We start from the raw sequence: 12,006 nt of genomic DNA on the forward strand, positions 1-12,006 counted from the left end.
GCTAAGTATTTTATTCACAGTGATATATTACAGACCATTCTGGAGAAATACCCTGACTTTGCTAGCTGTAAATAATGCATTACCATGTGTGTGTGTGTGTGTGTGTGTGTGTGTGTGTGTGTGTGTGTGTGTGTGTGTGTGTGTGTGTGTGTGTGTGTGTGTGGGTGGGTGGGTGTGCGTGCTTGTGTGTATGCATATTTTTGTACGCTCCTGTGCATATGTCTGTGCGTGCGCCCTCATGTGTGTATGTGAACCATACCCCCGGCCGGGATTGAACCCGCGGTCATAGAGTCTCAAAACTCCAGCCCGTCGTGTTAGCCACTAGACCAGCTAGCCACAATAAGATTCATCCAACTAGGTATATTTCTACACCATAGGAAGGTTAGCACAGGCACCTCTGTGACCACAAATGCAAGTTTTTACAGACGAATCTCCAGCTAGCGTGGTATATGTGAACGACATGACGGAAGGGGTAGATTCAAAAGTGTCCCTGTTGCAGATGATGTGAAGTTAATGAGGAGAATTAAATCAGCTGCAGACCAGACAGGTCTACAAAGAGACCTGGACAGGCTGGACGCGTGGTCCAGCATCTGGTTCCTAGAATTTAACCTCGCCAAATGCAAAGTCATGAAGTTCGGAGAAGGGCAAAGAAGACCCCAGACAGAGAATAGGTTAGTCGGCCAAAGAGTGCAAACCTTACTCAAGGAGAAAGATCTAGGGGTGAGTATAATACCGAGTGCGTCGCCAGAAGCACACATTAACCAGATAACTGTTGCAGCATATGGGCGCCTGGCAAACTTGAGAATAGCGTTCCGGTACCTCAGTAAGGAATCGTTCAAGACTTTATACACTGTGTACGTCAGGCCCATTCTGGAGTACGCAGCACCAATTTGGAACCCACACGTGGTCAAACACGTCAAGAAATTAGATAAAGTGCAAAGGTTTGCAACAAGGCTTGTTCCAGAGCTAAGGGGGAATGTCCTACGAAGAAAGGTTAAGGGAAATCGGTCTGACAACACTGGAGGACAGGAGGGTCAGGAGAGACATGATAACGACATACAAAATACTGCGTGCAATAGAAAAGGTGGAAAGAGACAGCATGTTCCAGAGATGGGACACAGAAACAAGGGGTCACAGTTAGAACCTGAAGTCACAGATGAATCAAAGGGATGTTAGGAAGTATTTCTTCAGCCACAGAGTTGTTAGGAAGTGGAAGAGTCTGGCAAGCGATGTATTGGAGGCCGGAACCATAGTTTTCTGACGAGGTAAGACAGGAACTGAGTCTCGACCCCTTGAACCACAATTAGGTGAGCACACTACACACCATCACTGGTGCACACTACACACCATCACTGGTACACACTACACACTATCACTGGTGCACACTACGCCAACACTGGTGCACACTACACACCACTGGTGCACACTACACACCACCGGTGTACACTACACACCATCACTGGTGCACACTACACACCATCACTGGTGTACACTAAACACCATCACTGGCGCACACTACACACTATCACTGGTGCACACTACATACCATCTCTGGTGCACACTACACACTATCACTGGTGCATACTATACACTATCACTGGTGCACACTACACACCATCACTTGTGCACACTACACACCACTGGTGCACACTACACACCATCATTGGCGCACACTACACACCATCACTGGCGCACACTACTCACCATCACTGGTGCACACTACACACCACTGGTACACAGTACACACCACCACTGGCGCACACTACACACCATCACTGGTGCACACTACACACCATCACTGGTGCACACTACACACCACTGCTGGTGCACGCTACTCACCATCACTGGTGCACACTATGCACCATCATTGGTGCACACCACACAATCACTGGTGCACACTACACGCCATCACTTTTGCACACTACTCACCATCACTGGTGTACACTACACACCATCACTGTTGTACACTACACACCATCACTGGTGCACACCACACCATCACTGGTGCTCACTACACACCATTACTGGCGCATACTGCACACAATTACTGGTGCACACTACACACCCTCACTGGTACACACCACACACCACTGGTGCTCATTACACACCATTGCTGGTGCACACTACACACGATCGATTTTGCACACCAAACACCACTGGTGCACACTACTGCACATTACACACCATCGTTTGCGCACACTACACACCATCACTGGTGCACACTACACACCATCGCTGGTGCACATTACACACCATCACTGGTGCACACTACACACCCTCGCTGGTGCACACTACACACCATCACTGTTGCACACTACACACCACTGGTGCACACTACGCACCATCACTGGTGCACACTACACACCATCGCTGGTGCACATTACACACCATCACTAGTGCACACTACACATCATCACTGGTGCACTTTACACACCATCACTGGTGCACACTTCACACCAGCGCTGGTGCACACTACTCACCACTGGTGCACACTACACACTACTGGTGCACACTACACACCACTGGTGCACACTACACACCACTGGTGCACACTACACACCACTGGTACACACTGCACACCATCACTGGTGTACACTACACACCACAGGCGCACAGTACACACCATCACTGGTGCACACTACACACCACTGGTGCACACTACACCATTACAGCTGCACACTACACACCACTGGTGCACACTACACACCACTGGTGCACACTACACACCACTGGTGCACACTACACACCATCACTGGTGCACACTACACACCACTGGTGCACACTACACACCATCGCTGGTGCACACTACACACCATCGCTGGTGCACACTACTCACCATCGCTGGTGCACACCACACACAACTTGTGCACATCACACATCACTGGTGCACACTTCACACCATCGCTGGTGCACACTACACACCATCACTGGTGCACACTACACACCATCACTGGTGCATACTACACACCATCACTGGTGCACACTATGCACCATCACTTGTGTGCACTGCACACCATCACTCAGGTTGTTAGGAAAGACACATATGCAACAGTTAGACATCTTTATTCCGAAACGTTTCGCCTACACAGTAGGCTTCTTCAGTCGAATACAGAAAGTAGGCAGGAGCAGTAGAGATGTGAAGACGATGTAATCAGTCCATCACCCTTAAAGTCGTAGAATTTGAGGTTGTCAGTCCCTCGGCCTGGAGAAGTTCAGTTCCATAGTCAGGAACTATCTGAAGATCAAGTGACAGTGCGGAGGCTTAAATACTGTCGGAAGGAGAGGTGCAGGGTAGTAGTAGTAGTAGTAGTAGTAGTGAGAGGCAACTGAGAGGTCATGTCCCTCTCAGATCCAACCCTTCTCACTTGAAAAGCTTGTCCAAGGTGTTTTCTGTACCAAGATGCCACGTGTTGCAGTGTCTGACAAGATGAACATCAAAATGGTATACAATACCGACAGGTTGTTAGGAAAGACACATATGCAACAGTTAGACATCTTTATTCCGAAACGTTTCGCCTACACAGTAGGCTTCTTCAGTCGAATACAGAAAGTAGGCAGGAGCAGTAGAGATGTGAAGACGATGTAATCAGTCCATCACCCTTAAAGTCGTAGAATTTGAGGTTGTCAGTCCCTCGGCCTGGAGAAGTTCAGTTCCATAGTCAGGAACTATCTGAAGATCAAGTGACAGTGCGGAGGCTTAAATACTGTCGGAAGGAGAGGTGCAGGGTAGTAGTAGTAGTAGTAGTAGTAGTGAGAGGCAACTGAGAGGTCATGTCCCTCTCAGATCCAACCCTTCTCACTTGAAAAGCTTGTCCAAGGTGTTTTCTGTACCAAGATGCCACGTGTTGCAGTGTCTGACAAGATGAACATCAAAATGGTATACAATACCGACAGGTTGTTAGGAAAGACACATATGCAACAGTTAGACATCTTTATTCCGAAACGTTTCGCCTACACAGTAGGCTTCTTCAGTCGAATACAGAAAGTAGGCAGGAGCAGTAGAGATGTGAAGACGATGTAATCAGTCCATCACCCTTAAAGTCGTAGAATTTGAGGTTGTCAGTCCCTCGGCCTGGAGAAGTTCAGTTCCATAGTCAGGAACTATCTGAAGATCAAGTGACAGTGCGGAGGCTTAAATACTGTCGGAAGGAGAGGTGCAGGGTAGTAGTAGTAGTAGTAGTAGTAGTGAGAGGCAACTGAGAGGTCATGTCCCTCTCAGATCCAACCCTTCTCACTTGAAAAGCTTGTCCAAGGTGTTTTCTGTACCAAGATGCCACGTGTTGCAGTGTCTGACAAGATGAACATCAAAATGGTATACAATACCGACAGGTTGTTAGGAAAGACACATATGCAACAGTTAGACATCTTTATTCCGAAACGTTTCGCCTACACAGTAGGCTTCTTCAGTCGAATACAGAAAGTAGGCAGGAGCAGTAGAGATGTGAAGACGATGTAATCAGTCCATCACCCTTAAAGTCGTAGAATTTGAGGTTGTCAGTCCCTCGGCCTGGAGAAGTTCAGTTCCATAGTCAGGAACTATCTGAAGATCAAGTGACAGTGCGGAGGCTTAAATACTGTCGGAAGGAGAGGTGCAGGGTAGTAGTAGTAGTAGTAGTAGTAGTGAGAGGCAACTGAGAGGTCATGTCCCTCTCAGATCCAACCCTTCTCACTTGAAAAGCTTGTCCAAGGTGTTTTCTGTACCAAGATGCCACGTGTTGCAGTGTCTGACAAGATGAACATCAAAATGGTATACAATACCGACAGGTTGTTAGGAAAGACACATATGCAACAGTTAGACATCTTTATTCCGAAACGTTTCGCCTACACAGTAGGCTTCTTCAGTCGAATACAGAAAGTAGGCAGGAGCAGTAGAGATGTGAAGACGATGTAATCAGTCCATCACCCTTAAAGTCGTAGAATTTGAGGTTGTCAGTCCCTCGGCCTGGAGAAGTTCAGTTCCATAGTCAGGAACTATCTGAAGATCAAGTGACAGTGCGGAGGCTTAAATACTGTCGGAAGGAGAGGTGCAGGGTAGTAGTAGTAGTAGTAGTAGTAGTGAGAGGCAACTGAGAGGTCATGTCCCTCTCAGATCCAACCCTTCTCACTTGAAAAGCTTGTCCAAGGTGTTTTCTGTACCAAGATGCCACGTGTTGCAGTGTCTGACAAGATGAACATCAAAATGGTATACAATACCGACAGGTTGTTAGGTAAGACACATATGCAACAGTTAGACATCTTTATTCCGAAACGTTTCGCCTACACAGTAGGCTTCTTCAGTCGAATACAGAAAGTAGGCAGGAGCAGTAGAGATGTGAAGACGATGTAATCAGTCCATCACCCTTAAAGTCGTAGGATTTGAGGTTGTCAGTCCCTGACAACCTCAAATTCTACGACTTTAAGGGTGATGGACTGATTACATCGTCTTCACATCTCTACTGCTCCTGCCTACTTTCTGTATTCGACTGAAGAAGCCTACTGTGTAGGCGAAACGTTTCGGAATAAAGATGTCTAACTGTTGCATATGTGTCTTACCTAACAACCTGTCGGTATTGTATACCATTTTGATGTTCATCTTGTCAGACACTGCAACACGTGGCATCTTGGTACAGAAAACACCTTGGACAAGCTTTTCAAGTGAGAAGGGTTGGATCTGAGAGGGACATGACCTCTCAGTTGCCTCTCACTACTACTACTACTACTACTACTACCCTGCACCTCTCCTTCCGACAGTATTTAAGCCTCCGCACTGTCGCTTGATCTTCAGATAGTTCCTGACTATGGAACTGAACTTCTCCAGGCCGAGGGACTGACAACCTCAAATTCTACGACTTTAAGGGTGATGGACTGATTACATCGTCTTCACATCTCTACTGCTCCTGCCTACTTTCTGTATTCGACTGAAGAAGCCTACTGTGTAGGCGAAACGTTTCGGAATAAAGATGTCTAACTGTTGCATATGTGTCTTACCTAACAACCTGTCGGTATTGTATACCATTTTGATGTTCATCTTGTCAGACACTGCAACACGTGGCATCTTGGTACAGAAAACACCTTGGACAAGCTTTTCAAGTGAGAAGGGTTGGATCTGAGAGGGACATGACCTCTCAGTTGCCTCTCACTACTACTACTACTACTACTACTACCCTGCACCTCTCCTTCCGACAGTATTTAAGCCTCCGCACTGTCGCTTGATCTTCAGATAGTTCCTGACTATGGAACTGAACTTCTCCAGGCCGAGGGACTGACAACCTCAAATTCTACGACTTTAAGGGTGATGGACTGATTACATCGTCTTCACATCTCTACTGCTCCTGCCTACTTTCTGTATTCGACTGAAGAAGCCTACTGTGTAGGCGAAACGTTTCGGAATAAAGATGTCTAACTGTTGCATATGTGTCTTACCTAACAACCTGTCGGTATTGTATACCATTTTGATGTTCATCTTGTCAGACACTGCAACACGTGGCATCTTGGTACAGAAAACACCTTGGACAAGCTTTTCAAGTGAGAAGGGTTGGATCTGAGAGGGACATGACCTCTCAGTTGCCTCTCACTACTACTACTACTACTACTACTACCCTGCACCTCTCCTTCCGACAGTATTTAAGCCTCCGCACTGTCGCTTGATCTTCAGATAGTTCCTGACTATGGAACTGAACTTCTCCAGGCCGAGGGACTGACAACCTCAAATTCTACGACTTTAAGGGTGATGGACTGATTACATCGTCTTCACATCTCTACTGCTCCTGCCTACTTTCTGTATTCGACTGAAGAAGCCTACTGTGTAGGCGAAACGTTTCGGAATAAAGATGTCTAACTGTTGCATATGTGTCTTACCTATGTTCACAACCTGTCGGTATTGTATACCATTTTGATGTTCATGGTGCACACTACACACCATCGCTGGTGCACACTACACACCATCACTGGTGCACACCACACACCACTGGTGCACACTACACACCACTGGTGCACATTACAGACCACTGGTGCACACTATACACAATCGCTGGTGCACACTACACACCATCGCTGGTGCACACCACACCACTGGTGCACACTACACACCACTGGTGCACACTACACACCACTGGTGCACACAACACAATCTCTGGTGCACACTACACACCATCACTGTTGCACACCACACACCACTGGAGCACACTACACACCATCGCTGGTGCACACCACACACCACTGGTGCACACTACACACCACTGGTGCACACTACACACAATCGCTGGTGCACACTACACACTACTGGTGCACACTACACACCATTTGTGCACACTACACACCACTGGTGCACACTACACACCACTGGTGCACACTACACACCATCACTTGTGTACACTACACACCACTGGTGCACAGTACACACCATCACTGGTGCAAACTACACACCACTGGTGCACACTACACCATCACAGGTGCACACTACACACCACTGGTGCACACTACACACCACTGGTGCACACTACACAATATTGGTGCACCCTACACACCACTGGTGCACACTACACACCACTGATACACACTACGCACCATCACTGGTGCACACTACACACCATCGCTGGTGCACACTGCACACCATCGCTATTGCACACTACACACCATCGCTGGTGCACACTACACACCATCGCTGGTACACACCACTGGTGCACACCACACCATCGCTGGTGCACACTACACACCATCACTGGTGCACACTACACACCATCACTGGTGCACACTACACACCATCACTGGTGCGCACTACACACCATCACTGGTGCACACTACACACCATCGCTGGTGCACACTACACACCATCGCTGGTTCACATTACACACTATCACTGGTGCACACTACACCATCGCTGGTGCACACTACACACCATCGCTGGTGCACACTACATACCGTCGCTGGTGCACACTACACACCATCGCTGGTGTACACCACACACCACTGATGCACACTGCACACCATCGCTGGTGCACACTACACACCATCGCTGGTGTACACTACACACCATCGCTGGTGCACACTACACACCGTCGCTGGTGCACACTACACACCATCGCTGGTGTACACCACACACCACTGGTACACACTACACACCATCGCTGGTGCACACCACACACCACTGGTGCACACTACACACCACTGGTGCACATTACACACAATTGCTGGTGCACACTACTCACCATCACTGGTGCACACCACACCACTGGTGCACACTACAGACTATCGCTGGTGCACACCACACCACTGGTGCACACTACACACCACTGGTGCACACTACACACAATCACTGGTGCACACTACACACAATCGCTGGTGCACACTAAACACACACCACTGGTGCACACTACACACCACTGGTGCACATTACACACAATTGCTGGTGCACACTACTCACCATCACTGGTGCACACCACACCACTGGTGCACACTACAGACTATCGCTGGTGCACACCACACCACTGGTGCACACTACACACCACTGGTGCACACTACACACCACTGGTGCACACTACACACAATCACTGGTGCACACTACACACAATCACTGGTGCACACTACACACAATCGCTGGTGCACACTACACACCAGTGGCTGCGCAGAACTCAGCATCACCTGAGGGCATAATAGCATTACCGGTGAACACAGCATCACTGCTGCATACAACATCACTGCTGCACATAACATCATCACTGATTACACGCAATATCATCACTGGTGAGCTTATCACCTATGCACGCACAGCATCACTGTTAGACGGTACACAGCACAAACCGTCCCTGCACAGGACTATTTTAATTAAGTGCAGTCCTGTATGTGCTATACACTCCTACGTGTATGGTAGTTTATAACTTCGTTTATTGTACTTAACGTATAAACAGCTTTTACAATGGCTTTAAGGGTACACATATTACTGACGCTCAAAAGTTCATTATGACTGATGTTTCAACAAGTGCGTCACACCGACACGTCACAGTCCACACTTTAGTCTTCCAAATGACATTCAACCCTTATATCAATATTTATACATTTATTTCCTTGGCTGCAGCTCCTAACAGCACTTTTTCACATTACACATCCTATGTATACTTCCTGAGACATTCAGGACCTCTGTCCATTGGCCGTGTATCTTAAGGAGAGGTAAGTAACCTTATTCTCATGCAGTAGCTTGGTCCTGACTCATCACTGACTGTCTACATACCATTACTGCTTCCCCCAGCTGCCTCCTCACCCTGCGTGTACCTGTATCGCACAAGTCCATTATCTACTGTTGTCGACTAGCGCAATTTAGTAAGTTTATTCAGGCACAGGTACACATAAATACAGTTACATAAATTATCATTCTTAGGAGCGTATGTGTAGATTAACTAGAACAACCCCCCAAAAAAGTCAAAGAAATTGACTTATTTCCAGTGGGTTCCTCGATTCATTCAATATCAATAAAATATTTTTATTTCGTAATATACAGAGTTTACCTGGAGAGAGTTCCGGGGGTCAACGCCCCCGCGGCTCGGTCTGTGACCAGGCCTCCTGGTGGATCAGAGCCTGATCAACCAGGCTGTTGCTGCTGGCTGCACGCAAACTAACGTACGAGCCACAGCCCGGCTGATCAGGAACTGACTTTAGGTGCTTGTCCAGTGCCAGCTTGAAGACTGCCAGGGGTCTGTTGGTAATCCCCCTTATGTGTGCTGGGAGGCAGTTGAACAGTCTCGGGCCCCTGACACTTATTGTATGGTCTCTTAACGTGCTAGTGACACCCCTGTTTTTCATTGGGGGGATAGTGCATCGTCTGCCAAGTCTTTTGCTTTCGTAGTGAGTGATTTTCGTGTACAAGTTCGGTACTAGTCCCTCTAGGATTTTCCAGGTGTATATAATCATGTATCTCTCCCTCCTGCGTTCCAGGGAATACAGGTTTAGGAACCTCAAGCGCTCCCAGTAATTGAGGTGTTTTATCTCCGTTATGCGCGCCGTGAAAGTTCTCTGTACATTTTCTAGGTCGGCAATTTCACCTGCCTTGAAAGGTGCTGTTAGTGTGCAGCAATATTCCAGCCTAGATAGAACAAGTGACCTGAAGAGTGTCATCATGGGCTTGGCCTCCCTAGTTTTGAAGGTTCTCATTATCCATCCTGTCATTTTTCTAGCAGATGCGATTGATACAATGTTATGGTCCTTGAAGGTGAGATCCTCCGACATGATCACTCCCAGGTCTTTGACGTTGGTGTTTCGCTCTATTTTGTGGCCAGAATTTGTTTTGTACTCTAATGAAGATTTAATTTCCTCATGTTTACCATATCTGAGTAATTGAAATTTCTCATCGTTGAACTTCATATTGTTTTCTGCAGCCCACTGAAAGATTTGGTTGATGTCCGCCTGGAGCTTTGCAGTGTCTGCAATGGAAGACACTGTCATGCAGATTCGGGTGTCATCTGCAAAGGAAGACACGGTGCTGTGGCTGACATCCTTGTCTATGTCGGATATGAGGATGAGGAACAAGATGGGAGCTAGTACTGTGCCTTGTGGAACAGAGCTTTTCACCGTAGCTGCCTCGGACTTTACTCTGTTGACGACTACTCTCTGTGTTCTGTTAGTGAGAAAATTATAGATCCATCGACCGACTTTTCCTGTTATTCCTTTAGCACGCATTTTGTGCGCTATTACGCCATGGTCACACTTGTCGAAGGCTTTTGCAAAGTCTGTATATATTACATCTGCATTCTTTTTGTCTTCTAGTGCATTTAGGACCTTGTCGTAGTGATCCAATAGTTGAGACAGACAGGAGCGACCTGTTCTAAACCCATTTTGCCCTGGGTTGTGTAACTGATGGGTTTCTAGATGGGTGGTGATCTTGCTTCTTAGGACCCTTTCAAAGATTTTTATGATATGGGATGTTAGTGCTATTAGTCTGTAGTTCTTTGCTGTTGCTTTACTGCCCCCTTTGTGGAGTGGGGCTATGTCTGTTGTTTTTAGTAACTGTTGGACGACCCCCGTGTCCATGCTCCCTCTCCATAGGATGGAAAAGGCTCGTGATAGGGGCTTCTTGCAGTTCTTGATGAACACGGAGTTCCATGAGTCTGGCCCTGGGGCCAGTGATTTTTGCGGAGTTACTGCAGCAAAGAACTTACACTAAACTTGTTTATTAAGTGTGGAACTGATTTTGAATTACAAGAGCTACGTCCCTCCCTTATAAGAACATAAGAACATAAGAACGAAGGAACACTGCAGAAGGCCTACTGGCCCATGCGAGGCAGGTCCAAGTCTCCTACCGGCTTAAGCCAATGCACCCAACCTAGTCAGGTCAGGTCACATTGACTTAAGGGAGGAACACGGCAACCGACCTGGTAGCACAAGCTATCAGGTCTAACTCACACCCACCCACATCCACTCATGTATTTATCCAACCTATTTTTAAAGCTACACAACGTTCTGGCCTCTATAACGGTACTTGGGAGTTTGTTCCATTCATCCACAACTCTATTACCAAACCAGTACTTTCCTATATCCTTCCTGAATCTGAATTTTTCCAACTTAAAACCATTGCTGCGAGTCCTGTATAGGCTAGATATTTTCAGCACACTATTTACATCCCCTTTATTTATTCCTGTCTTCCATTTATACACCTCAATCATATCCCCCCTAATTCTACGTCTTTCTAGAGAGTGCAGATTCAGGGCCCTTAGTCTATCCTCATAGGGAAGGTTTCTGATACATGGGATCAACTTTGTCATCCTCCTTTGTACATTTTCCAGAGAATTTATATCCATTCTGTAATAAGGTGACCAAAACTGTGCAGCATAATCTAAATGAGGCCTAACCAAGGATGTATAGAGTTGAAGAACAACCTGAGGACTCCTATTATTTATGCTTCTTGATATGAAGCCAAGGATTCTATTAGCTTTATTGCGAACACTTATGCACTGTTGTCTTGGTTTCAGATTACTGCTAACCAGAACTCCTAAATCTTTTTCGCAATCCGTAATATTAAGATCTACATTATTTAGTTTA

The 12,006-nt window shown here is 46.9% G+C and overlaps 1 protein-coding gene across 12 annotated transcripts in view; it reads right to left on the reverse strand.

Annotated features, from left to right (window-relative positions):
- LOC128703737 (mucin-2) overlaps window positions 1-12,006 on the reverse strand; it is a 282,769-nt gene that overhangs the window by 203,441 nt on the left and 67,322 nt on the right. The window contains exon 1 of one of the 12 annotated variants that reach the window (XM_070086900.1): window positions 9,206-9,230. The exons of 9 other annotated variants lie outside the window; for them this stretch is intronic. The gene's annotated coding sequence lies outside the window, so the exon portion shown is untranslated. Of the gene's footprint in view, window positions 1-9,153; window positions 9,231-12,006 lie in introns of those variants that run through there. 2 more of the 12 variants (XM_070086898.1, XM_070086901.1) reach the window with 2 other exon arrangements.

The sequence above is a fragment of the Cherax quadricarinatus genome, chromosome 20 (assembly GCF_038502225.1).
Source record: "Cherax quadricarinatus isolate ZL_2023a chromosome 20, ASM3850222v1, whole genome shotgun sequence".
NCBI classification, from domain to species: Eukaryota; Metazoa; Arthropoda; class Malacostraca; order Decapoda; family Parastacidae; genus Cherax; species Cherax quadricarinatus.